Below are 27,189 nucleotides of genomic sequence, written 5' to 3'. Positions count from 1 at the left end.
CTACATCTTTCCATTTCCTCCATCCTCCCTCTCTTCATGATAACTGCTGTTTTATTCTCTCTGTATATGTAATTTTACCCCTAGACTCCATGAATGAGATCATGCAAATACTTTTTTTGGGGGGTGGGTATCTGTTTTAGTTTACTTAGCATAATGTTGTTTAGTCTCATCCATGTTGTGGCAAATGACAAGATCTCATTCTTTTGCAGAATAATTTTCCATTGCATATATGTAACACAATTTCTTTATTCATTTGTTCACCGATGGACATTTGAGTTGTATCCCTGTGTTGGCTACTGTGAACAATGCTTCAATGAACATGGGATTGCATGTATACTTATGAGGTAGCAATTTCATTTCTTTTGGGGATATACAAGAAGAGGGATTGATGGCTCATGCATGTGGTAGTTCTATTAAAAAAATTTGGAAACATTTATACTGTTTTCTATAATAGCTATACAAGTTTACATCCCTACTGACAGTGTATAACTGGCCCTGATAACCAGGTGCAGTTACGTGCCCCATAATTCCAGTGATTCAGGAGGCTGAGACAGGAGATTGCAAGTTCAAGGTTGGCAACTTAGTGAGACCTTGTCTTAAAAAAAAATTAAAAAACATTCTCTTTATGGTCTTTGCCAATATTAGTTATCTTTTGACTTTTTGATAATAACCATCTTAAATTGTGTGAGGTTGTGCCTTGTAGCGTTTTAAAAAAATCTGTTCTTTTTATATATACATGACAGTAGAGTGTATTTTGACATATTATGCATACATAGAGTATAACTTTTTCTAATTAGGATCCCATTCTTGTGATTGTACATGATATGGAGTTTCATTGGTCATGTATTCATATAATTCATATATGAACATGGAAAGGTTATGTCTGATTCATTCTACTGTCTTTCCCATTCCCATCTTCCTTTTACTTCCCTCCATTCCCCTCTGTCTAATCCAATGAACTTTTATTCTCCCCTCATCTCTTACTGTGTCAGCATCCACATATTATAGAGAACATCTGACCCTTGGTTGTTTGGAATTGGCTTATTTTACTTAGCATGATAGTCTCCAGTTCATCCCCATTTACCAGCAAATGCCATAATTTCAATCTTCTTTATGGCTGAATAATATTCCATTGTGTATATGTACCATATTTTCTTAATCCATTTATCTTGAAGGACATCTAAGTTGGTTCCATACCTTAGCTGGTGTGAATTGAGCTGCTATAAACATTGATATGTCTTGCATCACTGTAGTTTTCTGATTTTAAGTACTTTGGGTATATACTGAGGAGGGAGATAACTGGGTCAATGGTGGTTACATTCCCAGTTTTCTGAGAAAACTCCATACTGTTTTCCAGAGTGGTTATACCAGTTTGCATTCCCACTACCAATGAGTTTACCTTTTCCCCCACATCCTCACCAACGTTTATTGTTACTTATATTCTTGATAATTGCTATTCTGATTGGAGTGAGATGAAATCTCAGTATAGGTTTAATTTACATTTTTCCACTTGCTAGAGTTGTTGAACATTTTTTTTCATATATCTGTTAGCCATTTCATATTTTTCTTTTTTGAAATACCTGTTTAGTTCCTTAGCTCATTTACTGATTTTGTTATTTTATTTTATTTTATTGGTGTTAATTTTTTTGAGTTCTTCATATATATCCTGGAGATTAATGCTCTATCTGAGGTGCAGATGGCAAATATTTTCTCCCATTCTGTAGGCTCTCTGTTCATGTTCTTGATTATTTCCTTTGCTGTGAACAAGCTTTCTAGTTTGATACCATCCCATTTATTGATTTTTGATTTTTACTTCTTGTTCTTCAGAAAACTTGTTGAGGAAGTTGGTTCCTAAGCCAACATGATGAAGAGTTACCTGACATTTCCTCCTAGTAGGTACAGGGTCTCTGGTCTAATGCCTCGTCCTTGATCCACTTTGAGTTGATTTTTGTGTAGGGTGAATAAAAATAGAAAAATCAGTCATGAAACTCATTTGGAAAAATAAGAGGCCCAGAATAGTGAGGAAGGCGAAGCAGGAGGCATCCCTACACCGGACATTAAGTCATGCTACGGAGCTATAGGAACAAACACATCACATGGTTTTGATTTGCATTTCCCTGCTGAGGAATGAATGATGTCGTGCACGTCTCACATCCCTGTTGGCCATTTTCAAGTCACTTTTGGAAAAATGTCTATTCAGGCCTTTGGTCCCGTTTTATTGGGGTTGTTTCCCATTCCTACAGTTGTTTGAGTTCTTTATAAAATGGCTTATCTTAATCCATTATCAGATATTTTGTTTGAAGATTTTTTTTCCCAACCCCCTGACTACTGTTTCAGTTTGTGGATTGTTTCCTTCTCTGTGCAGAAATGTTTTCTGTGATGAGTTCCACTTATTTATTTTTGCTTTCATGGCCTGAGGGTTTGTTGCATCATCTACAAAATCATTGCTAAGACCATTCATGGCCCAGGGGCTTTCCCTCTATGTTCTATTCTAGGAGTTCCAGAGTTTCCAGTCTTATTTTTAATCATTTCATACATTTTGAATTGATGTTTTGTGTATGGTGGAATAAGGTCCATTCTCCCTCTTTCACTTGTGGAAATCTGATTTTCCCAGTAACATATATTGAAGAGACTATCCTTTTCCCATTATGTCCTTTTGGTGCCTTTGTCAAAAAATAAGTTGACCTTATATGTTTGGATTTATTTCAGTTATGTTTCATAGGTCTCGGTATTTTGTGTTTACCTTGCCATTTGTCCTAAGATGTTTTAAAATTTCCCTTTCGATTTAGATTTTGAACTACTGGTTGTTCAGGAACATGTTTGATTTCCACGTATTTGTGAATATTCTAATATCTCTCCTGTTAGTGATCTCTAGTTTCAAATCATTGTGACCTGAAATGATACTAGATAGACTCTTAAACAGATACTAGATAATCCTTTTATATTTGTTAAGACTTGTTTGAAGAATAAGAAAAAAGAAAAGACTTGTTCTGTGGCTTAACAGTTGGTCTATCATGGAGAATATTGCACTGGGGGAAAAAAGTTTATTTTATTGCTGTTGGATGAAAAGTTCTCTATATATGTTAGGTTCATTTAGTTCAAGTGCAATTTAAGTTCAGTATTCTTTTATTAAGTCTGTCTGGTTGATCTACCTACTGTTGAAAGTGTGGTATTCAAATGCCCTACCATTAGTGTCTTGCAATCTGTTTCCCTCTTCATGTTACCATTTGCATGGAATATCTTCTTCCATTCTTTCATTTTCAACCTGTGTACATCCCTAATGATTACATAGTTCTCTTCTATAGTTACCTCTTGTTTACTAATCAGTTCAGGTGTTCTGTCTTTTTAGTTGAAGAATTTAATCCATTTACATTTAAAATTATTACTGATAGGTAAGGACTTACTATTATCATTTTGTTATTTTCTGGTTTGTAGCTCCTTTGTTCCTTCTTCTTCTATTATCTAACTTTGTGATTTGCTAATTTTCTGTGCTAGGCTTTGATTTCTTTTTATCTTTTGTATATCTACTGTAGGTTTTTGTTTTATGGGTACTATGATGCTCACATAAATATCTTATATTTATAATATACCATTTTAAGCTGATAACAACTCTGTCACAATTTACATCTTTTTATATTGTGTTTATATATATATATAATTTATTTTACAGTAGAATGCATTTGACATATTGTACACAAATGGAGCACAACTTCTCATTCCATTGGCTGTACATAATGCAGAGTCTCTGCAGTAGTGTAATCATACATGTATATAGGGTAATAATGTCTGTCTTATTCTAACATCTATTACATCCCCACAACCCCATCCCTCTCCTCACTCCCCTGTACACAAACCAAAGTTCCTTTATTCTTCTCTACCCCTGCCTTACTATGGATCAGCATCTGATTATCAGAGAAAATATTTGGCTTTTAGTTTTTTTGGGTTGGTTCATTTAACTTAGCATGTATTCTCTAGTTCTATGCATTTACCCACAAATACCATAATTTTATTCTTCTTTATGGCTGAGTAATATTTCATTGTGTATATGTACCACATTTTCTTCATCCATTCAACTGTTGAAGGGCATCTAGGTTGGTTCCATAGTTTAGCTGTTGTGAATTGAGCTGCTATAAACATCGATGTGGCTGCATCACTGTAGTATTCTGATTTTAAGTCCTTTGGGTATATACTGAGGTAAGGGATAGCTGGGTCAAAGGATTATATTATATATTCTTATCAACTTATTGTAGCTTTAGATATTTTTGACTGATTTGACCTTTAGCCTAAATACCAGAGTTATGTATGATGTGGACACCACCATTACTGTGCTGGAGTATAATGAATCTGACCAAGTACTTACCTCTATTAGTGAATTTCAAGCTTTTATGTGCATGCATGACAGTAAATGTCATCCTTTGGTTTCTTCTTTAAGAACTTCCTTAAAGCCTTTTTGTAAGTGAGATCTAATGGTAAGAATTCATTTGCCTGTGAAAGATTTTAATTCTTTTCCATTTCTGAAGGAGAGCTTTGCTAAACGTAGTATTGTTGGGTGGTAGTTATTTTGTCTTAGCACTTTGAGTGTATTATCTCATTCTGTCCTGGGAAAACCATGGAGAGTCTGATGGAGATTCCCTTATGTAGGACCTAATGCTTTCTTTTCCTCCTTTTAAAGTTCTCTTTGATTCTGATAGTTTGATTTTAATTGTGCTTTTTGGGTTCAATATGTTTGAAGACTATTCAACTCCATGAGTTTGGGGGATGTTCATTATCTCTCCCAAGACTTGTGGAGTTTCCAGCAACTATTTATTAAATAACTTTTTCTGTCCCTTTCTCTGTTCTTTTCTTTCTGGCACCCCCCAAATTCAAATATTTGTTCATTTATTGGTGTCCTTAATTCTGGTCGCTATCTTTACTCTTTTTCCTTCTTTCCCCCTCCATCTGAGTGAGTTATTTTAAAGACCTCTCTTGACAGGTATGGTGGCACATGCCTGTAATCACAGCTCTTCAAGAGACAGGGGCAAGAGGCCTCTATTCTGACCGGGAGTGAGATGAAATCTTGGAGTAGTTTTGATTTGCATTTCTCTAATTGCTAGGGATATTGAAATTTTTTCATATATTTGTTGATTGATTGTATATCTTCTTCTGAGACGTGTCTGTTCAGTTCCTTGGCCCATTTATTGGTTGGGTGTTTTTTATTTTTTGGTGTTAAAACTTTTGAGTTCTTAATATGTCCTAGAGATTAGTGCTCTATCTGATGTGTGTGTGGTAAAAATTTGTTCCCAATTTATAGGCTTTCTATTTATCTCACTGATTGTTTCTTTTGCTGAGAAGAAGCTTTTTGGTTATTGATATTAATTCTTGTGCTATAGGAATTAAAGGGATATGGAAAGGTAAAGAAGAACTAAAATTAGCACTATTTGCTGACAATATGATTCTTAGAAGATCCAAAAAATTCCACCAGAAAACTTCTAGAACTAGAAAATGAATTCAGCAAAGTAGCAGAATACAAAAATCAATACCCATAAATCAAAGGCATTTCTGTATACCAGTGACGCATCCTCTGAAAGGGAAATGAGAAAAACTACCCTGTTAACAATAGCATCCTATATATATATATATATATATATATATATATTTGGGAATTAACTTAAATGAAAGAATGAAAGAGGTGAAAGACTTCTACAACAAAAACTATAGAACACTAAAGAAGACCTTTGAAGACGGAAAGATCTCCCTTGTTCTTGGATAGGCAGAATTAATATTGTCAAAATGACCGTACTACCAAAAACACTATACAGATTTAATGCAATTCCAATGACATTCTTCATAGCAATAGAAAAAGCAGTCATAAAATTTATCTGAAAAAATAGGAGATCCATAATAGCTAAAGCAACCCTTTATAAGAAGAGTGAAGTAGGTGGCATCACTATACCAGAACTTAAACTACACTACAGAGCAATAGTAACAGAATCAGCATAGTATTGGCACCAAGACAGACTGATAGACCAATGGTACAGAATAGAGGACACAGAGACAACCTACATAATTACAGTTCTCTTATATCAGACAAAGGAGCCAAAAACGTACATTGGAGAAAAGATAGTCTCCTCAACAAATGGTGCTGGGAAAACTGGAACAAGATTCTGAGCACAGAAACTTGATCGCCAGGATATGGTGAGCACTGCAATGGTGACTCCACTCTGCAACAAAACGAAACGAAACCCCCATCTCTCACCATGCACAAAACTCAAACTCAAAGTGGATCAAGGGCCTCGGAATTAAACCTGAGACACTGTGCCTATTAGAAGAAAAAGGCCCAAATCTCCATCATGTCAGATTAGGCCCCGAATTCCTTAATAAGACTCCTATAGCACAAAAATTAATCTCAGTGTATTTTTAAATTTTCTAGATTGAATTATTTAGTTCCAGGAATTTCTGTTTGGTTCTTGTTTGTGATATTTATCACTTTGTTGCATTTCTCATTCAGAATTATTTTCTTGATTTCATCAGTTAGCCATTTGTAATCTCTTGTATCTTTCTGAGTTTCCTTAATGTCATTATTTAAATTCATTTTCAGGCAAATTTTAAATTTCCCTTTCTTTGGGGTCAGTTCTTGAATTATTGTGTTCCTTTGTTGGTGTCATGTTTCTCGCATGTCATTTGTCCCTATATTGTCCCTGTATTCTTGTCTTTTGTGTTCCTATATTGGCTGAGCTGCAAGTGCTGTGCTCACCTCTTTCAAATATTACAGAATGAGTTTTATAGGGTAAGACATTTACCTGCAGGTGGGTCTGAAGGTTCTGGTTTAAAGGAGTGCAGTGGATCAGGTTCTGTGTGTGTCACAATTCAGTCTTATGCAGTTCTTCATTTGTGATCAACTTCCGTGATGGCTATGGGTGCATCCTGGTCTGGGCTACAACTTGTATCAGTGACAGTGGCTGTGTAGGTTATTTGGTAAGGACTTTGGTGATTCACCTCTTTTTGTTTCCTTCCACTGGGGAATATTAGCTGAGAGGATCACTCTTGGAATTGGATCTGAAGTGGCTCACAGGCAGCCACAGCACCATTGGGATCCAGGGCAGAGGTGCTCCAAGTGGCTTTGTAGCCCAGTTTCTGTGCTCAGAATCTTGTGAAACTACTGTAGCACCTAAGGTTTTGATGTGGAGGCTCGCTTTTCAAGGCACAATGGATCCAGTTCTCTTAAGTCACCATCTGCTGCTCTGACGCATACCCCAGCAACTGGGGACATCCAAGGAGACAGGATGTAGGTATGGTTTTGATGGTGGGGGGCAGGCACACTTGCAATTTGTGATGGTGGCAGCTTGGGCAGTGGGGAATAAAGTACCATACAGTGGTGACTCTGGACCCTTGGATGGTGCAACATAGCAGTAGCCCAGATTGTGACTCCAGGTGAAACAGCAGCAAGGACCCAGGAATGGCAAAATACCATTGTGCCTTGATCGCCAGGATATGGTGAGCACTGCAATGGTGACTCCACTTTCCAAAGACGGAGGATGTCTCTGTGGCTTTGACTGTGGGTGGCCAGCGCAGTTCTAGGTAGAGGACGTTGTGGCATGGAAGACTAGGTATCAGAGCTCAAAGTTCCAATTCTCTGAGGTATGAGGAACCTCATCTACTCAGCCCCAGAAATTTAAAGCAACACATGTCAGCAGAGCCTTGGGATGCCTTGGGATGGGTGCTCTATTGGCTGAGGTGCTGGGCGGTGCAACTAATTTGGGTTCTAGCAGGCCTGAGGACCCTGGGAGTCCACACTCTAGGAGGAGGACCAGTTCCAAGATGGCACAGAACAGTAGTGCTAGGGTCGTGGAAGGTGGGGCACAGCATTGGGAGTAGCTCAGTATGTGGGCTCCAGAAAAATCCCTCCACTGGTCTCAGTGCCTGTGAGGACTGCAGAACCTTCAGTAACCAAGGCTGCAGGTGTCTTCTTGCTTTCCGCACAGGAAGCGTGCTCTGGTTCCCAGGGTACCTGACTTGTGGGATGGAATTCAGTTCAAGATGCTTCCTTTCCTTTTCTTTGCACCTGTTCTGGGTTTCAGTGCTCTCTAGAACTTCTGCTGCTTCTTTTATTGTTCTCTGTTGCTCTCCTTCAGTTATTTTGGTGAAAAAAGTGCAACATTTATTTATTTATTCTTTTATTAAATAGAGGTGAGAGAGGAAGAGTGCCAGAAGCTAGTTAATCTTCTTGCAGATCTTCTAGACGGTAGGACCAATGTCTTTATTGAGTTGTTAATTTCTATGAACACAAAGACAGCTGAAACATAAAACAAAGCAGAACTGCTTCCTTTTGACTATAGACACAGAGCAAACATTTGATGGTATGCCCCTTGACGAAAGCCTTTAATAAGCTGGCTTCACCAGACTGGATCTCACCCCTCCACACACACAGTGCCTCACCTTCCTGAGCTGTGCTTATTGGCAGCAGCTGACAATCTTAGGGAATGGGGAAGCCGAATGTCTAGAACCCCCAATAAACATGCTATACGATTTGACTCTCCATAATGTATCACCTCTTTCTTCTTCCTGTCTTCCTCTCCTTCTCTCCTTGTCTCTTTTTGCGTCTATTCTAGTCTCTCTTTCTCTCTCTCTCTCTCTCTCTCTCTCTCTCTCTCTCTCTCTCTCCACTTCCTTGCTAGGGGGCCAAAAAGGGCGGCATCAGCAGCAGGGAGGCTGATCCTTGGCTCAGCCTTTTTCTGTGTCACCTCTTGCCTGCCCCTCAGGGACTCACTTCTCTTCTCAGGTGCATTGTTAATCCCTCTTTGCTTTTGCTTCATTTCTCTTTTCTCCCTGATGTGAAAACATCCCAGAAAATTTGCATATTTGGCTGTAGTCAGGAGGTCTTGGACAGGCTTTAGTGACTGTGTTGGAACCATTTTCTTTCCTCTCACTAATCCCATAGACTGGGGATGGGGGTGGAATTTCTCCACTGCCCCCAGAGAGGGAGTAACTGAATCGATAGCACTGTTGCTGTTTCCATCTGTCAGGGTGACATGCCAACTGGCTAATGCTGAATTATTGATACTTCTTCCCAAAGTGAGTTAACCAAACAATTCCAAATCAGTGAAAAGAGGGTGGTCAATTGCAAATGAGGTTAACTCCATTTTATCACAAGGACAGGAAGCTGATGGCTGCCTCCAAGCCAAATCTGCTTGATTTATGTTATTGCTGAGAGAGGTCCTCAGTGCCACAGAGGGAAAGAACACAACAGCAAAACAGAATTAGCGTTTTTTGCAAAAGAGGCTTCAGATCACTCTAGAAAGGAGTCAACATTTTCTAGCTTACCTCTCCCCACCCTCCAGCTGCAGAATTTGTGTAGAAATACCCACAGGGGAAGTTCTTTCATAGTGGAAAGAAATGCCAAGGTTTCCTTGAATAATGGGATTCTTCCATGAATTTGACCTTCAGTCCCAAAGAAAATGTGGTTGCTAAAGCAGAAATTATCTTGGTGAAATTCCTACTCTAATCCTCGAACTGGGAGTTAGGATAGGTAGAGCAATTAATGAACTTGAGATATGACAACCCGTTGATTTTACTGAGCAGTGTCTTGGGAGATCGCAAAACATTCTCTTATGCATTCAGTGCCATGAATTCTACCCTTTAGGGAGCACATTAATTGTTATTCACTGAGTAAACAGCTGCTTATTTTAAACAGAGATACCAGGAGGTGCTTGTCCTGAAATCACATATGCCCCAGGCTGCCAGGTGCAATAAATAAACGGGCAACTTGTACATTTCCATTCACTTGGATGGACCTTTTATTCAAGTGCTTGCCAAAATGTATGCACAGACCAGAATGTTTAAAGGATTAACTTTCATAAATTCTAAGCATTCCCCAGCCTTCCACCTGTGTATGTTTTTCACTCATCTTTCTCCACACCCCGTGAACTGTTACAAACACGAGTCTGCAGCACCATCTAGTGGACAGGAGAGGGGGGCAGTGCACAGACAATTGGCTGTAATATTCGAAAGCCAAAATTTGGTACCGCCCAAGCCCTCTTGTCCACTGTGGTGTACTCTAGCCATTTTCTGAGCACCGCGAAATAGGAATTAGTACAGGAACTGCAGCTGCAGCTTGGATGAGGCATACATTATTGGGGCAGGAAGATGGAGTGTCTGCCACCCAAAGGAGCAGTGCTCCATTCTGCTTATTTTGATCAGTGGTGAAATCAGTTAGTAATCAACAAAGAACTGTTGATTTCCCAGTACGTCCCTCCAGGAAGAAGGGTTGTAACCATTAACAATCAGCATGTTGGGAAGTTAACCAACAATATCTATGCCTCTGCCTTCAGGAAGTGGGCCATTAGAAAATGGGAAATCCTGAACTCTCCAGAGGGATAGAGAGAGGAGGCTGAGGAATTTTCAACAAATCATGAAACAAATTTGCATTTTTTTAGGTTAAAACTAGGCTAGTCATTAATTCCCTTTATACCAAAAGAATGTGAAAACTGCATATGAACACCATGTAGTTTCTTGGAGTTATTAGTACAAAGAAAAAAAAAATCAATAGTCAACAAATATTTGTGCTCACACAGTAGGAGATGTTCCTCTAGGGGAACAAATTAAATCCCTACCCTTTGGGATTAGCATTTAATATTCTGCATCATGTAATGTAGACACCATGGTTATGCCACAGATTGGAACTAAAATTTCTCTAATTTTGTATAAATATAGGTTAGATTTACATAAAAATACCATTATGGTACTAGGCATATTTCTCAAAATAGACACAATATCCAAATGCATTCAGTTTAGCTGTTAACTTTTTTGGTTCTATTTCACTTTAATGGAATTATCCTCATTGACATTATTAAATACAGTATTTTTCTTGTAAAAAATTATCATTTAAACCAGCCTGCAAGCAATTTCAGATGAATGATCGCACAATACCTCAGGCACTTGGACCTAAGCCAGGTGGCTCCAAAGCTAAAAGCTGGCTTCAAGGGGTCCATTGTCAAAGGAAGGAGATTGGTGCTGGAGGCTCCCTGGCTGGATTCATGAGTGGATTGTCCACTGTCCATTGGGGATAAGATCAGTTGTCTAATCAACCACCTCTGAAAAGGGTTGACATCTTTGGAGAATTTTGGAAAGAAGGAAAAACTAATATCTATAGATTAATATTATGGATAGAACTATTTAAAAAGCCAGTAACATAACATTGATTCATACAAAATTTGTAGGCAAAAATTTTATTTAAAATAAATAAATTTTAAATTTATTTAAAATTAAAATGAAAAATTTAAACAAAAGTTTTTTAAAATAACTTTTTCAACTTTATTAGATATAATGAACAAGTAAAAATTGTATATATTCACATGCAATGTGACATTTTGATACATGTATACTTTTTGAAATGATCACAAGCCAGCAAACTAATACATCCATTCCCTCCATGCTTGTCAATCATTTTTTTGTGACAAGAACATTTATATCTACTTTCTTAGCAACTACAGTCACCATGCTGTACAATAGATCTCCAGAACTTATTCATAATATCTTAAGTCTTACGTTCTTTGACCAATATCTTCCCAGAACTCCCAATGTATTTATTTCTTATTGTTTATTTTCTATTTGGTTAGTAGGTGTTTCCATGTTTCAGACACTGAAGAAGCTGAGATGAGTAAGACCATTCCCCTGCAGGTGAGCCACTCCTTGTCAAGTAGTTGGAAGACCCTCAGGTAATAACACTTTTGAACAGTCTTTAGCAGCTCTCAGATTTGAACGTGTTAGTCACCTGGAGGGCTTATATACTGCAGATTTTTGTGCCCAGGACTAAAGGTTTGGCTTCAGTAGTTCTTTAATGGGCTCAGAGGATTTACATTTCTAACAAGTTCTAGGTGATGCTGATGCAGTTTGGACTACCATTTGGGGGAGGGGTGTTATGGTTTGGATGTGAGGTATCCCCCAAAAGCTCATGTGTGAGACAAGAAGGTTTCCAGGAGAAATGATTGGGTTATGACATTCTTAACCCAATTGGTGAGTTAATCCCCTGATAGGAATTAACTGAATGGGAGCAGGTAGGAATTTGGGCATGGCTTTGGGATATATATTTGTATCCAATAAGAGGATAACTCTCCTCCTCCTCCTCTTCCTCTCCCCCCTCCTCCTCCTCTCCCCCCTCCTCCTCCTCTCCCCTCTCCTCCTCCTCTCCCCTCTCCTCCTCCTCTCCCCCTCCTCCTCCTCTCCCCCCTCTTCTTCCTCCTCCTCCTCCTCCTTCTTCATTTTTAGTTTTATTGATTTTATTTTTTAAATACACAACAGCAGAACGCATTACAATTCTTATTACACATATAGAGTAAAATTTTCATATCTTTGTATATAGAGTATGTTCACGCCAATTCATGCCTTTATACATGTTCTTTGTTTTTTTTTGCATTACAATTCTTATTACACATATATACCACAATTTTTCATATCTCTGTTTATATATAAAGTATGTTGACACCCAATTTGAGTCTTTATACATGTACTTTGGATTATGATGTCCATCACATTCCACCATCCTTGTTAATCCCGTGCCTCTCTCTTTCCCTCCCACCCCTCTTCCCTATCTAGAATTCACGTAATCCTCCTATGCTCCCCCTCCCTACCCCACTATGAATCAGTCTCTTTATATCAGAGAAAACATTCCACATTTTGTTTTTTGGGATTGGCTAACTTCACTTAGCATTATCTTCTCCAACGCCATCCATTTACCGGCAAATGCCATGATTTTATTCTCTTTTAATGCTGAGTAAAATTCCATTGTGTATATATGCCACATATTTTTTTTTTTATCCATTCATCCACTGAAGGGCATCTAGGTTGGCTCCACAGTTTAGCTATTGTGAATTGTGCTGCTATAAACACTAATGTGGCCGTGTCCCTGTAGTATGCTGTTTTTAATTCCTTTGGGTATAGTCCGAGGAGAGGGATAGCTGGTCAAATGGTGGTTCCATTCCCACGTTTCCAAGGAATCTCCATACTGCTTTCCATATTGGCTGCACCAATTTGCTGTCCCACCAGCAATGTATGAGTGTACCTTTCCCCCCACATCCTCACCAATACTTACTGTTGTTTAATTTCATAGTAGCTGCCATTCTGACTGGAGTGAGATGATATCTTAGAGTAGTTTTGATTTGCATTTCTCTGATTGCTAGAAATATTTTCATATATTTGTTGATTGATTGTATATCCTCTTCTGAGAAGTGTCTGTTCAGGTCCTTGACCCATTTGTTGATTGGGTTATTTGTTTTTTTGGTGCTTAGCTTTTTGAGTTCTTTATATACCCTAGAGATTAGTGCTCTATCTGATGTGTGAGGGGTTAAAATTTGCTCCCAGGATGTGGGGCTCTCTATTCACCTCACAGATTGTTTCTTTTATTGAGAAGAAACTTTTTAGTTTGATTCCATCCCATTTATTGATTTTTGGTTTTCCATCTTCAACAAATGGTGCTGGGAAAACTGGAAATCCATATACAACAAAATGAAATTAAAGCCCTATTTCTCACCATGCACAAAACTTAACTCAAAATGGATCAAGGACCCCGGAATTAAACCAGAGACTCTTCCTCTAATAGAAGAAAAAGTAGGCCCTAATCTTCATCATGTGGGATTAGGCCCCAATTTCCTTAATAAGACTCTTATAGTGCAAGAATTAGAACCAAGAATCTCTCTGCTTCTTGATCACCATGATCTGAGCTGCTTCCCTCTGCCACACACTCCATCACGATGTTCAGTCTCCTGTCCAGCCCCAAGAAATGGAGCTGGCCTTCTATGGGCTAAGACCTCTGAAACCGAGAGCCCTCAAATAAACTTCTCCTTCACTACTGTTGTTCTGGTCAGATCCTTTAGTCACAGCAGGGAAAAAGCTGACTAAAATGGGGCGGTGTGTGTATGTGTGTGTGTGTGTGTGTGTGTGTGTGTGTGCTCACATGCGCGCGTACATTATGCACGTGCCTAAAGAACGCTCTATAGAAATGACGTCTTTGCTGAGACTTGTAATAAATATTAAAAGTTCGGCAGATGAGGGAGATAAGCATCATAGACAGAGAATGGTGCCAGGAGGCAATTAGGGTTGGTGATCCTTTGCGGAACCAGTGCATAGGGGAGGTAGGAAGAGAGGCCCAGACTGCGTGGAGGTGGTTTTGAAGGGCCTTGGATCTTCGGTGAATAATATGAAAATTAACACAGAAACACAGAGGTTGTTCAGGAGAGTGACATGACCAGATATGTTTCCTTAAAAAGATTTTTTTTTCTTTTTTCTTTTCTTTTCTTTCTTTCTTTTTTTTTTTTTTTTAATATTTGAAGAGAGCAAAACCAGAGGCCAGAAAAGTAATTAGGAAAGTTCTTCAGTGGTACAGGTAATAGACATTGAGGGCTTTAACTAAGGGCATGGAAGTAGTTCTGAAAAGTGGGGAACAAACAGAAAAGAGATTTAGGAGGCAGGATCAATTGTAATCAGGGCAGATGTAAAATGTAAAAGGTGAAGAAGCAGGAAGAGTTGAGAATGGGTTCATGATGTAATGCCAGGGTGCCTGAGGGGAAAGTCATCATATAAGGTGAGATATCATTAGATAAAAAGGCAACTCTTGAAGAAAAATGATTAATTTAGTTTTAGAAAGTGTTTCCAAAATTAAAAAAAAGGAAAAAATGCTAATACATTGTTAGTATCTGTGTCAAACTGAATGGAACTGAAGTTTATATTCATCCTTCAAATGATAAGCCATGAAAAGATGGACTCTCATTTCCTTTTCCTTATTATTTCAGTGTAACCATTTGTCTTCATAATAGCTGCCATTCTGACTGGAGTGAGATGAAATCTTAGAGTAGCTTTGATTTGCATTTCTCTAATTGCTAGAGATGATGAACATTTATTCATGTATTTGTTGATTGATTGTATATCCTCTTCTGAGAAGTGTCTGTTCAGGTCCTTGGCCCATTTATTAATTGGGTTATTTGTTTTTTCGGTGCTTAGCTTTTTGAGTTCTTTATATACCCTAGAGATTAGTGCTCTATCTGATGTGTGAGGGGTTAAAATTTGCTCCCAGGATGTGGGGCTCTCTATTCACCTCACAGATTGTTTCTTTTATTGGGAAGAAACTTTTTAGTTTGATTCCATCCCATTTATTGATTCTTGGTTCAGATATCCACTATGAATGGACACACTATCTACAATGTGCTTATAATATGATTGGGAAGAGAAACGAGGGCACTTGAAATGATAACAAGATTAGACTTTAAATATATATCAAGTGAGTGATGGAGACAAGGGTGAGATTATTTCCAGTTGAAACATTCAGAAAAAAATTCAGTATTCTTCTGTTTCTCCTTTATCACCTACATCTTGTCTCTGATACTCACCAATCTGGTGTCTCCCCATGTCTAAGCAATAGGCTGAGTGGAAAATATCATTGGAACATAACTGAGATGTAAGAGGCCCAAGAAATTCTCCATGGCTGGGCAGAGGAGTTGGAGGTCAGGTCAGTGACAGCAGCCTTCTCATTGCTAGCAGATACTTGAATCACCTGGAGACTTTGTTAAAATGCAGATTTCTCCAGGGGCCTGAGATTCTGCAGGTATGCAAGTTCTCTAGTGATGCCTTGGTGCTCCTGGTCTGTGGACCACACTGAGCAGTAGGGCGAGAGTACTTCTGTCAGTGTGGTTGAAATTATTGGCCTTGGAATTGGATAAACTGGAGAAGAATATTGCTTTTATCAAATATGAAGGAGCTGACTTTGGACAAGTCATTAAACCTTGATTTAAGTTTATTTTTCTATGAAAATAATGTCCTACTTTGAAGGTCAACAATGTTGATATACTTTCTGGCCTTGAGGATGGCTTTCATGATCGGAGGAAATTTCCAGGGGCAATTGTTTTTTTTTTTTTTTTTTTTTTTTTTAGAGAGAGAGAGAGAGAGAGAGAGAGAGAGAGAGAGGATTTTTTAATATTTATTTATTTTAGTTTTCGGTGGACACAACATCTTTATTTTATTTTTACGTGGTGCTGAGGATTGAACCCAGCGCCCCGTGCATGCCAGGCGAGCGCGTTACTGCTTGAGCCACATCCCTAGCCTGGCAATTGGGTTTTAAAAATTAATATTCAATTTAATTAAGATTACACATTCAAACACTTTAAGAGCTTAGACTCAAGCAGACACCCATGTTTGCATCTCAGCTCTACGACTCACTAATGTGTGACCTTGGGCCAGGGACACATCCTTGTTCACATCCACACATCTTCAGCACCTGCACCCTGTGTAGGTGTCATAATTATCTCAGCTGAAGTCTCAGTTTCCACTTCCATCACCTGGAAATACTAATAGGGTGATTGTGAGGAATAAATGAGTTGATGTGTGAAAAACACTTAGGAAAAAATTGCCATTTAAGAAGCTTTTCTCATTACTCTTTTAGCTGTCGGGCTCAACTCACAAATCTTAGCCCATTTTAAGTCATTTATAAAGTTATATTTCCAACGTATAAGCTTCAAATCGCATTTATAAATCCAGAAATTTTTTCAATGGAAAAAAGTTTAAAAATCAAGCCATATAAAAAATTAGAAAATCAAATCATATAAACCATCTACATAATTTTCACAAATCTTATAAATATGGGGAGCTTTGGGTAGTGACATAGCATAGGAGTGACAGGTGTGGTCCACTCTGGGTACAGAAAATAGAGAGGTGCAGGATCTGTGGAGAATTTAAACACAATAGTCAACCAGGTAGATGTTGATTGATCTGCTCGTTATTATCACGTGCTTACATGCTAACAATAACTGTAATAAAATATTCCCCAAGCAAAAAGGGTCACCTCTACAGTCTGTACCCCTTGGAGCCAACATGGTGAAAATCTTAGCTCAGTTTTATTTCATTTTTCATTTAAAAATAAAGAATCTCAGTTGTCTTACCCACAAATTACTGTTATTAAATATTATAAATAATTAAATGTCATATATTTACCATTTCCCCTAAATGTAGTTTAAAATATTAATACTATAGGTTTGATTTGTATCACCATTTATAGAGTTAATTACACATTGTCTGAGGGTTTAACAATGTTGACTCAACAACAGTGAAACAAGCACTTACCATAGATACAATTAGTGTCCTGGGTTCTAAGTATGGATTCTTGGGGCAAAATGCCTGGTTTTGAAGCCTGCCCTGCCACTTGTTAGCTGTGTAACCTTGGAATGGTTATAAACCTCTCTGTGCTTCCATTTCCTCTTGTAACAAATGGGGAAACTAATAACACGTAGCTACCTCATGAGGTTTAAATAAATTATACTAAGGTGTTTAGTGTGTATAAAAATTGGTTGACCATATGAGCATGATTTATGAATTTTCTATTCCATTTTATCCGTCTACTAATCTATATGTAGACCAATACCACACTGTCTGGATTACTGTATCTTCATATGAGGTCTCGAAATCAGGCACTCCAAGTTCTCCAATGTAATTTTTCAAGGTTGCTTTGGCTGCCCTTCACTAGCAATGCTCTGTGGTCCTGAAGCTTTTTTTGTGGGAAAGTTTTTTATTTTAAACTCAATGTCCTTAACAGAAATTGGGTTATTCATGTTTTTTAAAATTCTTTTTATTCGTGTGTGTGTGTGTGTGTGTGTGTGTGTGTGTGTGTGTGTGTGTGCTGGGGTTGTAGCTAAGTGGTAGAGCACTCACCTAACATGGGCAAAGCCCTGGGTTTGACCTCAGCACCACACAAAAATAAATAAATTAATTAAAGATGGTGTGTCCGACTACAACTAAAAAATAAATATAAAAAAAGAGAATTTCTTTTTATTCTATTTTGGTAAGTTGAATCTTTTGAGGAATTTTTCCATTTTGTAAAATTTGTGATATTTATTGGCATATTTTTATAGGATAGCCTCTTAACCTTTAAAAACACATAGTTTCTATAGATTGGCATTGTCTCTCATTCTGGGTATTGGTAATTTGTGTGTGTGTGCATACATGGGTATGTTTCCCCTTTTCTTTTTTTGTGTGTGGGGTTGCCAGGGATTGAACTTAGGGGCACTCAACCACTGAGCCACATCCCCAGTCCTTTTTGTATTTTATTTAGAGACAGGGTCTCACCCAGTTGCTTAGTGCCTTGCTTTTGCTGAAGCTGGCTTTGAACTCGAAAGCCTCCTGTCTCAGCCTCCTGAGTCACTGAGATTACAGCAATGAGCTAGTGTGCCTGGCTCATTTTTCCTTTCTTGATCTTTCTTTCTTGATTTGTTTTAACTAGGGGCTTATGAATTTTGTTAATCATTTTTTGCTTTGCTAATTTTCTCTATTTTGTATTTTATATTTATGTATCAATGCTTGTTTGTGTTTATTTACTGTTTACTTCCCTGTATTTATTTGAGCTTAATATATTTTCTATGCTTTTTTCTCCCTATAATATTTTTTTAACAAGTTTTTTAGTTGTAAATGGACACAATATGTCTATTTTATTCATTTATTTTCATTTAGTGCTGAGGATTGAACCCAGTGCCTCACATGTGATAGGTAAGCACTCTACCACTGAGCTATAATCTTAGCCCTTTTTCTAGGTTCTTAAGGTAGAAACTTAGATAATTGACTTTTAGACATTTTGTGTTTCAAATATAAGCAAACTAGCTTTTAAATTTCCCTTTAAGCACTATTTTAACTGCACCCCACACATTTTTATATGCTATTTAATTTTTACTCAGTTAAAAATCTTTTCAAATTTATCTTCTCATTTCTTTTATCTGTAGGTTATTTATCAGAGCATCATTTAATTTCCAATTATTTTTTCTTCTATGCTGTCTGAGTTTTTCTCAAAGGCAGTCTTCCTAAGCTGTCTGCATAGTGTGCTGGTATTTTCTTTTGAATTTATTTAAGAAGAAAAGGGCTAGGCTGATGCTTTGGGTATAACTATTAAGACAATTATTCAATTTGGATAAAGTATTATTGATTGAGAAGGTGTTTTGTGTTCGATGCTGTGATCTATTTTACCAATAGCTTCTGGAACTAGCCTCACAACTGGAAGTAGAAGGGATATTCCTGGCACCTTTATTGCAAAATATTTCCAAAACTCTATGCCTTAATGCACCTGAACCATGCTCTAGCAAAAGAATTTTATAGTTCAAATTGTTGACATATTACTCATTTCCAGCATTGCTATTTTTGGGGGTGTGTGTGTTTTCAAGCAATAATTCATTTTAGGAGATTTTCTAAGTAAAGTAATACATAATTGAACTGTGAACAAACTCTTCAAGCTTCAAGTAGTAACTCATTGCTGTAAACTCCATTTTAAGAGATTACAACCATGTACTACTGAAAAAAAGTTTGTAAGAAAGGTGTATGTTATGAACCACAAATTGTGTGTGTATGTATACCAACAATTCTGAGGAAAGAATTATATTTGAATATTTAGGAAAGTGGATCACAGAATTTACATGTTTGAATTTTGACAAGAAAAACATAATTCTAAACTAAAACAATGGAAATACTAGTTAAGAATTTAGCTAAAATAGTCAGTTTCTAATATTTTATAGGTAGCAATAATACTTTAGGTTATATCTTAAAAAGAAAAGCCTGATATTGAGCATAATATAAATAAAATATTTATTTATATTATGCCAGAAATTTAAAAATTGCACTCTTTGCTTGAAACATAGTATCAGTAATTATACATTTGCTAAATAAAAGGAAGGATGAATGCATGGATATAATTTTTATTAGTATTTTGATCATAGTTACTATGTGCCTACACACTTTAATCCTTTTTCTTTTTTTTTTCTTCTTTAGTCAAATTTTGATCATGTTGTATGCAAGTTATTCTTGTTTTAAATAATATTAATATTGCTTTTCATGTTATTTTAAAACAGTTCATTATATAGTTTTATCATAATTTATGTAACTAATCACCTGTCATATATAAAGTTTATTTGCCTTGCTTTTTATTGTTTTTGATGAGTATGTTATAGTTATACATAATATTAGTTTATTTTGACGTAATCACATGGAATATAATTTTCTCCACTTCAGTCTCTAATACTTTCCTTTCCCTCTCCTCCCTCCCCCCCCATTCCCTTTCCTCTACTTTACTTGGTCTTCCTTGTATTTATTTCTAATTTTTTAAATTGGTGTTTGTTTTACAGATATACATAAAGATGAGATTCACTTTGGCATGTTTATATGTGTACATGGCATAATTTGGACAATTTTATTCTATGATTCTTCCCCTTTCCCTTCCGCTTCAGTGATCTTCCTTCTGTTTTGATGAGATTCCCCACCACTATCTGCCTGCTTTTTTCTTCTTATTTTAGTTTAACTTATATATATAAGAGAAAACACTTGACCCTTGACTTTCTGGGTCTGGCTGTTCTCCAATTCTATCCATTTATCTGCAAATGTCATAATATCATTCTTCTTTATTGCTGAGTAAAACTCCTTTGTCTATATATACCACATTATTATTTTTTTAAATCTATTTGTCAACAGGCACCTGGACTGGTTCCATAACTTGACTATTGTGAGTTGCACGGCTATAAACCTTGATGTGACTGAATCACCGTAGTATGCTGATGTTAGTTCTTTTGGATAAACACCAAGAAGTGGGATAGCTGGGTCATATGGTGATTTCATTCCTAGTTTTTTGAGGAGTCTCCATACTGCTTTTTAGGGTGGGTGAACTAATTTGAAGTCCCACCAAAAATTTATGAGTGTACCTTTTCTCCCACATCCTTACCAACATTTATTATTATTTGCAATCTGACTGAAGTGAGATGAAACCTCAATGTAGTTTTGATTTGCATTTCCCTGATTGCTAGGGATGTTGAACATATTTTCATATATTTGTTGGCCATATGTGTTTCTTCTTTTGAAAAATGTCTGTTTAGTTTTTTGGCCCACTTAGTGATTGGGTAATTTCTGGTTTGGTTTTTTGAGTTCTTTATGTGTTCTGGGTATTAATCCCCCATGGAGGAGCAGCTGGAAAAGATTTCATCCCATTCTGTAGGCTCTTTCTTCATGTTCTTAATTATTACTTTTGCTCTGCAGAAGCTTTTAAATTTGATGCTATCCCACTTATTGATTCTTGGTTTTATTTTTGCACTTTAGGAATCTTGTTAAGGAAATCAGTGCTGTACCACATGTTGGAGTTGAATCTATGTTTTCTTGTGGCTGTTGCAGTTTCTGGTCTAATCCACTTTGAATTGACTTTTGTGCATGGTGAAAGAATAGGTTCTAGTTTGATTCTACATATGGATATACAGTTTTCTCAGCACCATTTCTTACAAAGGCTATCTTTTCTCTAACTTAACGTTTTTGGCATCTTTGTTATGAATCAGATCTACGTGTGTGAATTTGTCTCTCTGTCTTCTATTTGTTTGATGTCTGCTTTGGTGCCAGTACGATGTTGTTTTTGTTACTCTAGCTCTGTAGTACAATTTAAGTTCTGATATTGTGATACTTCTAGCATTTCTCTTCTTGTTCAGGATTTCTTTGGCTATTTGGTCAGGGTCCTTAGTCTTCCAAATGAATTTTAGAATTCTTTTTTTCTAGTTCTATTAAAACATGTCATTGGTATTTTGATGGGAATTGCATTGAATCTGTATAACACTCTTGGTCATATGGCCATTTTGATATTAATTCTGACTATCCAAGAACAGGGGAGTCTTTCCATTTTCTAAGATTTTCTTCAATTTCTTTCTTTAGGGTTTTTTAGTTTTCATTGTAGAGGTCTTTCACCTCCTTGGTTAGATTAATTCCCAGGTATTATTTTATTTTATTTTTTGAGGTTATTATGAATTAAATGCTTTTCCTGATTTTTTTTCTCAACACAAAAACATTGTTTGAGTATAGAAAAGCTATTGATTTTTATCCTACTACTTTACTGAGTTCATTTATCAGCTCTAGAAATCTTTTGGTGAAGTTTTTTTTGGTCACCTAAATATAGGATCATGTTCTAGGGAATTAGAGATAATTTGTCTTCTTCTTTTCCTATTTAAATCCCTTTAATTTTCTTTTCTTTCCTGATTGCTCTGGCTAGAGTTTCAAGAATTACGTTGAATGTTGAATAGGAATGGTGAAAGTGGACATCTTTTTCTTGCTCCTGATTTTAGAGGAAATGCTTTTAGTTTTTTTTTCTATTCTCTATAATGTTGTCCTTGAGCTTGTCATAGATAGCCTTTATAATGCTGATGTAAGTTCCTCCTATCTCTAACAAGTTCTCTAGTGTTTCAAACATAAATGTGTGCTATACTTTGTTGAATGCTTTTTCTGCATCTATTGAAATAATCATGATTCTTGTCCTTAATTCTATCTGCATAGTAAATTACATGTATTGCTTTGTATATATGGAAACACCCTTGTTATCCATGGGATGAAACTCACTTGATCATGGTGCACTATTGTCTTAATTGTTTTTGAACATGATTTTCCAATATTTTATTAAGGATTTTTTCATCTATGTTCATCAGGGATATTTGTCTGAAGTTTTCTTTCCTGGAAGTGTCTGTCTGGTTTTGGTATCAAGGTAATGCTGGCTTTGTAGGATGAATTTGTTAGTGTTTTCTTCATTTCTATTTCATGAATTAACTTGAGGAGGGCTAGCATTATTCTTCTTTGAAGGTCTTGTAGAACTCAGCTGAGAATCCATTTGGCCATGGGCTTTTCTTTCTTGGAAGGCTTTTAATCACTACTTCAATCTCATTGTTTAATATTGATGTGTTTAACTTTTCTATATCCTCATGGTTCAAATTGTGTAGGTCATATGTTTCTACAAATTTGTCAATATCATCTAGATATTCCAGTTTATTGGAGTATACATTTTCAAAATAGTTTCTAATGATCCTCTGGATTTCAGAAGGGTCTGTGGTGATATTTCATCTCTAATTTTGTTTATGTGCATCTTTTCTCTTTCTTTTGGTTAGTCTGGCTAAGGGTTTGTCAATTTTGTTTTATGTTTAGAGAATCAACCATCTAAAACAGTACAGGAAATACAATCAAATGGGGTGAGGACATAATATCAAATACTAGTATAACCACCATCAATTCAAAATGAAGAGTAATACATGTAAGATGAAAATTGATGTTAGGGCTATTTATAATAATCCATGCCATGGTGGAGAAATTTCTTATTGAGTCTTTATTGTTTGGATTTCATCAGGATTTGGGTCCTTTAGAAGATGCCCATCATTCTTTAGCTTTGGATTCTCTGAGAGGTGCTGGGCACAAGAGCTACTTCTCTGGTTGTTATGAATTTCTCACCAGCTGGTTCTTATTCATCAGCTCAGGGATGTGAGCCTGCATGCTTAGAGAGTGCTATTCTGTGTCTGCTGGCTGTTTCTACTGGGTTTGGGGGTACAGGATGCAGGGCTCAAGGCTGTTGTGCTAACAGCCATGAGATGCTGTGTACCAATTCCCCGTCACAGGGCCTTCTTTAAAGTGGCATAGATCCTGGTGGCTGTCTGCCAATGTGGGACCTGTGATCGGGGGCTCTCTGGGTAGTTTGTGGTACAGAAGCTCCCCCCCACCCCATATAGATCACCAAGATACTGTCCCTATGACTGGGATGTAGAGTCAGTTGATCTGCCTGTGTCTTAGCTCCTACTTCTTGTAGCTGTGAGTAACTGGTGGCCACTGCCCTCTATTGGGTCTTCTTTGGAGTGATGCTATTTAAGCACTTGGTGGCTGCCTGCAACTGTGGGGCCTGTGGGTACCAACTGTGTGGGCTGTCTGTGGCATTGAGGCCTCTATTGATGTAGATCAATGCGGTTTTAATCCATTGTTGTATTGGGGATAAGATGTCAGTTGGTCCATCTTTGACAGAGCTCCCTAGGAGGCTGTGTTGAGCACTGGGTCGGGGCTAGTACTCTCTGAGAGTGATTAGCTCTTGGGTCAGCTTCATCCTACTCCCTTTATTTATGGGAAGGCAGCAAGGGTTTCAGTAACTTTCTGCTAACAAATTCTCTCTACAAGTTCCTTCTAGATGGATTACTGAGACAACCCCTTTCATGTATTCCCTCTGGTTTTATTTGTTACCGTCTAAAGGTAGGGAGAAGGCTGTGTTGATTAAATTTCTTCTAGGGAGGCTGGCTGGCTGTAGGCTCTACAAAATGACTTGCATGCCTGGCATAGTTTTCAGTCCACAATTTGGGTTTAACTGATTGATCTCCTTCACTATCTTTGCTATTCCTGTTGCATTTTTAACTCACTCTTCTTTTCTTTCCAACAGTTGTTAAGTAAGTAAGCTTATGGTCTTTTTCTTTCCCTCTTTTTTTTGTTCTCTCTCTTCCCCCCAGCCAAACCCTAATGAGGGTTTGGGGTCAAGGAAACCTATCCTTATTGTCTGCCCCAGTACCCAAACTACTAGCTCCTCCAAGTTTCGAACCATCCAGTATGGAGTTTTAGAGTTTTTACTCCACCACCCACCTTTCTGCCCAGTTGTTTGTTCACTGCTTCCTTTCTGGGTTGTGGAAGGATCCAGGGTTGCTGCTTAAATATGCTCCACCGAGATGTGATTCTGCAATCTATATATGGGGTAAAAATGGGAGTTCATAATCCGCTTGAATCAAATGTATGAAATATGATATGTCAAGAGCTTTGTAATGTTTTGAACAACTAATAATAAAAAAAAAGAAAAAAAAAGAAATCTGCTCCACTATCTTTGGTCTTCTCTAGCCGTGTTATTTTATAGATACAGTGATGCAGATTCTAATATTTTTGAGGGATTTAGGCTTTTCCTTCCTTCTCTCAATGGAAAGAAGTCCCAATGTGAGTCCAAGACAACATGGAGTCCCAAGGACCCACTGTAATTGGTTCTACTAGAGGAGCAAACTTCTGGAGGTAGTGTCAGGCTGTGTGCCCTGGGAAAGGTATTATGGAATAAGCTGCTCAACCTGCCTGTCATCTGGATCTTTTGATAAAGTCTAAGAAAGTTATCTAAGAGTGGGGTCAGGAGGACTTTCCTGAAGGATTCTCCTATAAATGTCTCTTAGGATTTTATCAGGATAAAAGCAGAGAGTGGCTGAATAGAAACCCATGGGTTGTTGCTGTCATCTCTTTCTATAATAAGACTATGATGTAGTAGCTACCAAGCAATTAGTGTAACAGCTCATAATACTAGATAATATTTATTGAGTATTTTCTATGAATCAGGCTCTGTACTACGTCTCTCTGGTCATGTTGTATTTAAATCACAAAAGACCCTAAGCTAAATATCACTGCTAGTCCCTTGGAACTTTCAGGGAATTAAGTGGCTTGCCTCAGGTCAGCAAGGACATTTTCTTCAGACAAGTTTGCCCTCAAAACAGTTTGTCAAAAATGGAGAGACTTTCCTTTCTATCCTGGGCATCTAATCACTTTCTATAATAGAGCCAACTTTGTCTTTGGGCAAGTGGAAGTCAAATATATTTTGAAAAGCTCTCCGCAGACTAGGCATCACAATGATTGAAACATTTTCTTCCAATCATGGGGTCTGTATTACACAGAAAAACCAATGATGCAGAGAGGCCCAAGATATTTTTGACAAGCTTTCCTTTGACAATGAGAGCAACAGCACATCTACATCCCATCTGTTTCTCCACTGCATACTAATCCCAGAGTTTATCAGTTTGAATTTATTCCCTGAAGAGCAACTCCAGACTCAAGAATTTATTCTTAATTCTTTAGGGAGAATTTCCATATCCTATATTAATAATCATAAGAATTCAGTAGCAGTGTCACCCAGAGCACTCCGAAGATTGTTCTCTTTTCTTGCATAGAGACAGGTTGTTAATGAACTGATAAATAAAACCTTGAAAAATCAAAATTTACAGCATAATACTTGTCATTTGGACATGTTTTCAGTATGATGGCTCTAACAATGTACCTCCGAAGCATTTATTGTAATATTAAGTAGACAAGAAAAATGCTAGTGAGAGATCCAGCTAGGTCTATCCAGATTTTCTCCTTTAATGGAAAACTTCTGGACACAGGGCTGGCTTCCTGTATGTGTGACCTGTGCAGTCACACAGGGTCTCGTGCAGTCACAGGTCCTGTGTAAGATCCTGTACGTGCTTTAATGTTTGATGGTTATCATGAAATTCTTAATAAATTTATCTTTGAAATTGCACTTTGAAAGAATAATGCAGCATTTGGGTGATCAGAGATATGTCCACTTTTACATGTAGTGCTTGTGATGGCCCATGGGCACTAGATTCTGGCAGCATCACAATACATGGGAATTTTTGTATTCTCCCTCCCTCTCTCTCTCTCTCTCTCTCTGTTTCAATATGGGGGATTGGACCCATGGTCTTGTTCGTGCTAGGCAAGCACTCTACTACTTAGCTACATTTCAAGCCTTTTTATTTTGATACAGGGTCTCACTAAGTTGCCGAGGCTGGCCTAGAACTTGTGATTCTCATGCTTCAGTCTCCCAAATCGAAATGTGCCACTGTGCCTGGCTTGTATTCTCAAAGGAATACAAGGTAAGAATGATATGTAAGAATGAGAAAGTAGCACTACCAACAGCCCCAGGAGGCTGGGTTTTTCCATTTGAACCAGAATTTGCTTCAAGTGCACAAAGAAATGTCATTCTAAGGTACATGACTGACCAAGGAACCCAATCATATTCTTTTCCAATCCTTCACTTCCCTGTATTAGTCAGATACTCACGGAGGAGTTAATGACAAAAGAAAGAAAGAGATGGGGCAACCCACATTTCCTTTTCCTTACTAATAATCTGAGGCCAGAGCACTTTGGTTTACAGTGTGCATATTAAAAAGTAAAATAAAACAGTTGAATTTAATTTTGTGTGGCATTTCTACTGTTCTGGTAAGAACAAAATACATATGCATATATGAGCTTCAAAATATGAATTGGGTAAGTTCAGTGATTTTTGCATATGAGTTAAATGCTTTTATATTTGCATTTAAAACTGGCATTACACAATATAAAGACTGGATTGTAAAATTTATGCTAATAATTTAAAATTTTAATCTTTCTTTACTTAGCATGACATTACATAGCAAATATAAATCACCATGACAAGTTGAGAAGCCTGCAGAAGGAAAAAGCTTTATGCTTTAATAATACTCTGAATGGAACATTTTCCCTGCTTTTTTGAATAAGGGACCCTATGTTTTCATTTTGCTCTAGGCTTGCACATTATGTAACTGGCCCAGACTGGTTAAGGCATATCTTTGCAGCCTCCTAGAAATGGTCAATTTCCTCTTTCTTTGTTTTCCT

The sequence above is a fragment of the Ictidomys tridecemlineatus genome, chromosome 8 (assembly GCF_052094955.1).
Source record: "Ictidomys tridecemlineatus isolate mIctTri1 chromosome 8, mIctTri1.hap1, whole genome shotgun sequence".
Lineage (NCBI taxonomy): Eukaryota > Metazoa > Chordata > Mammalia > Rodentia > Sciuridae > Ictidomys > Ictidomys tridecemlineatus.
Note: the sequence above shows the minus strand (reverse complement) of the source record.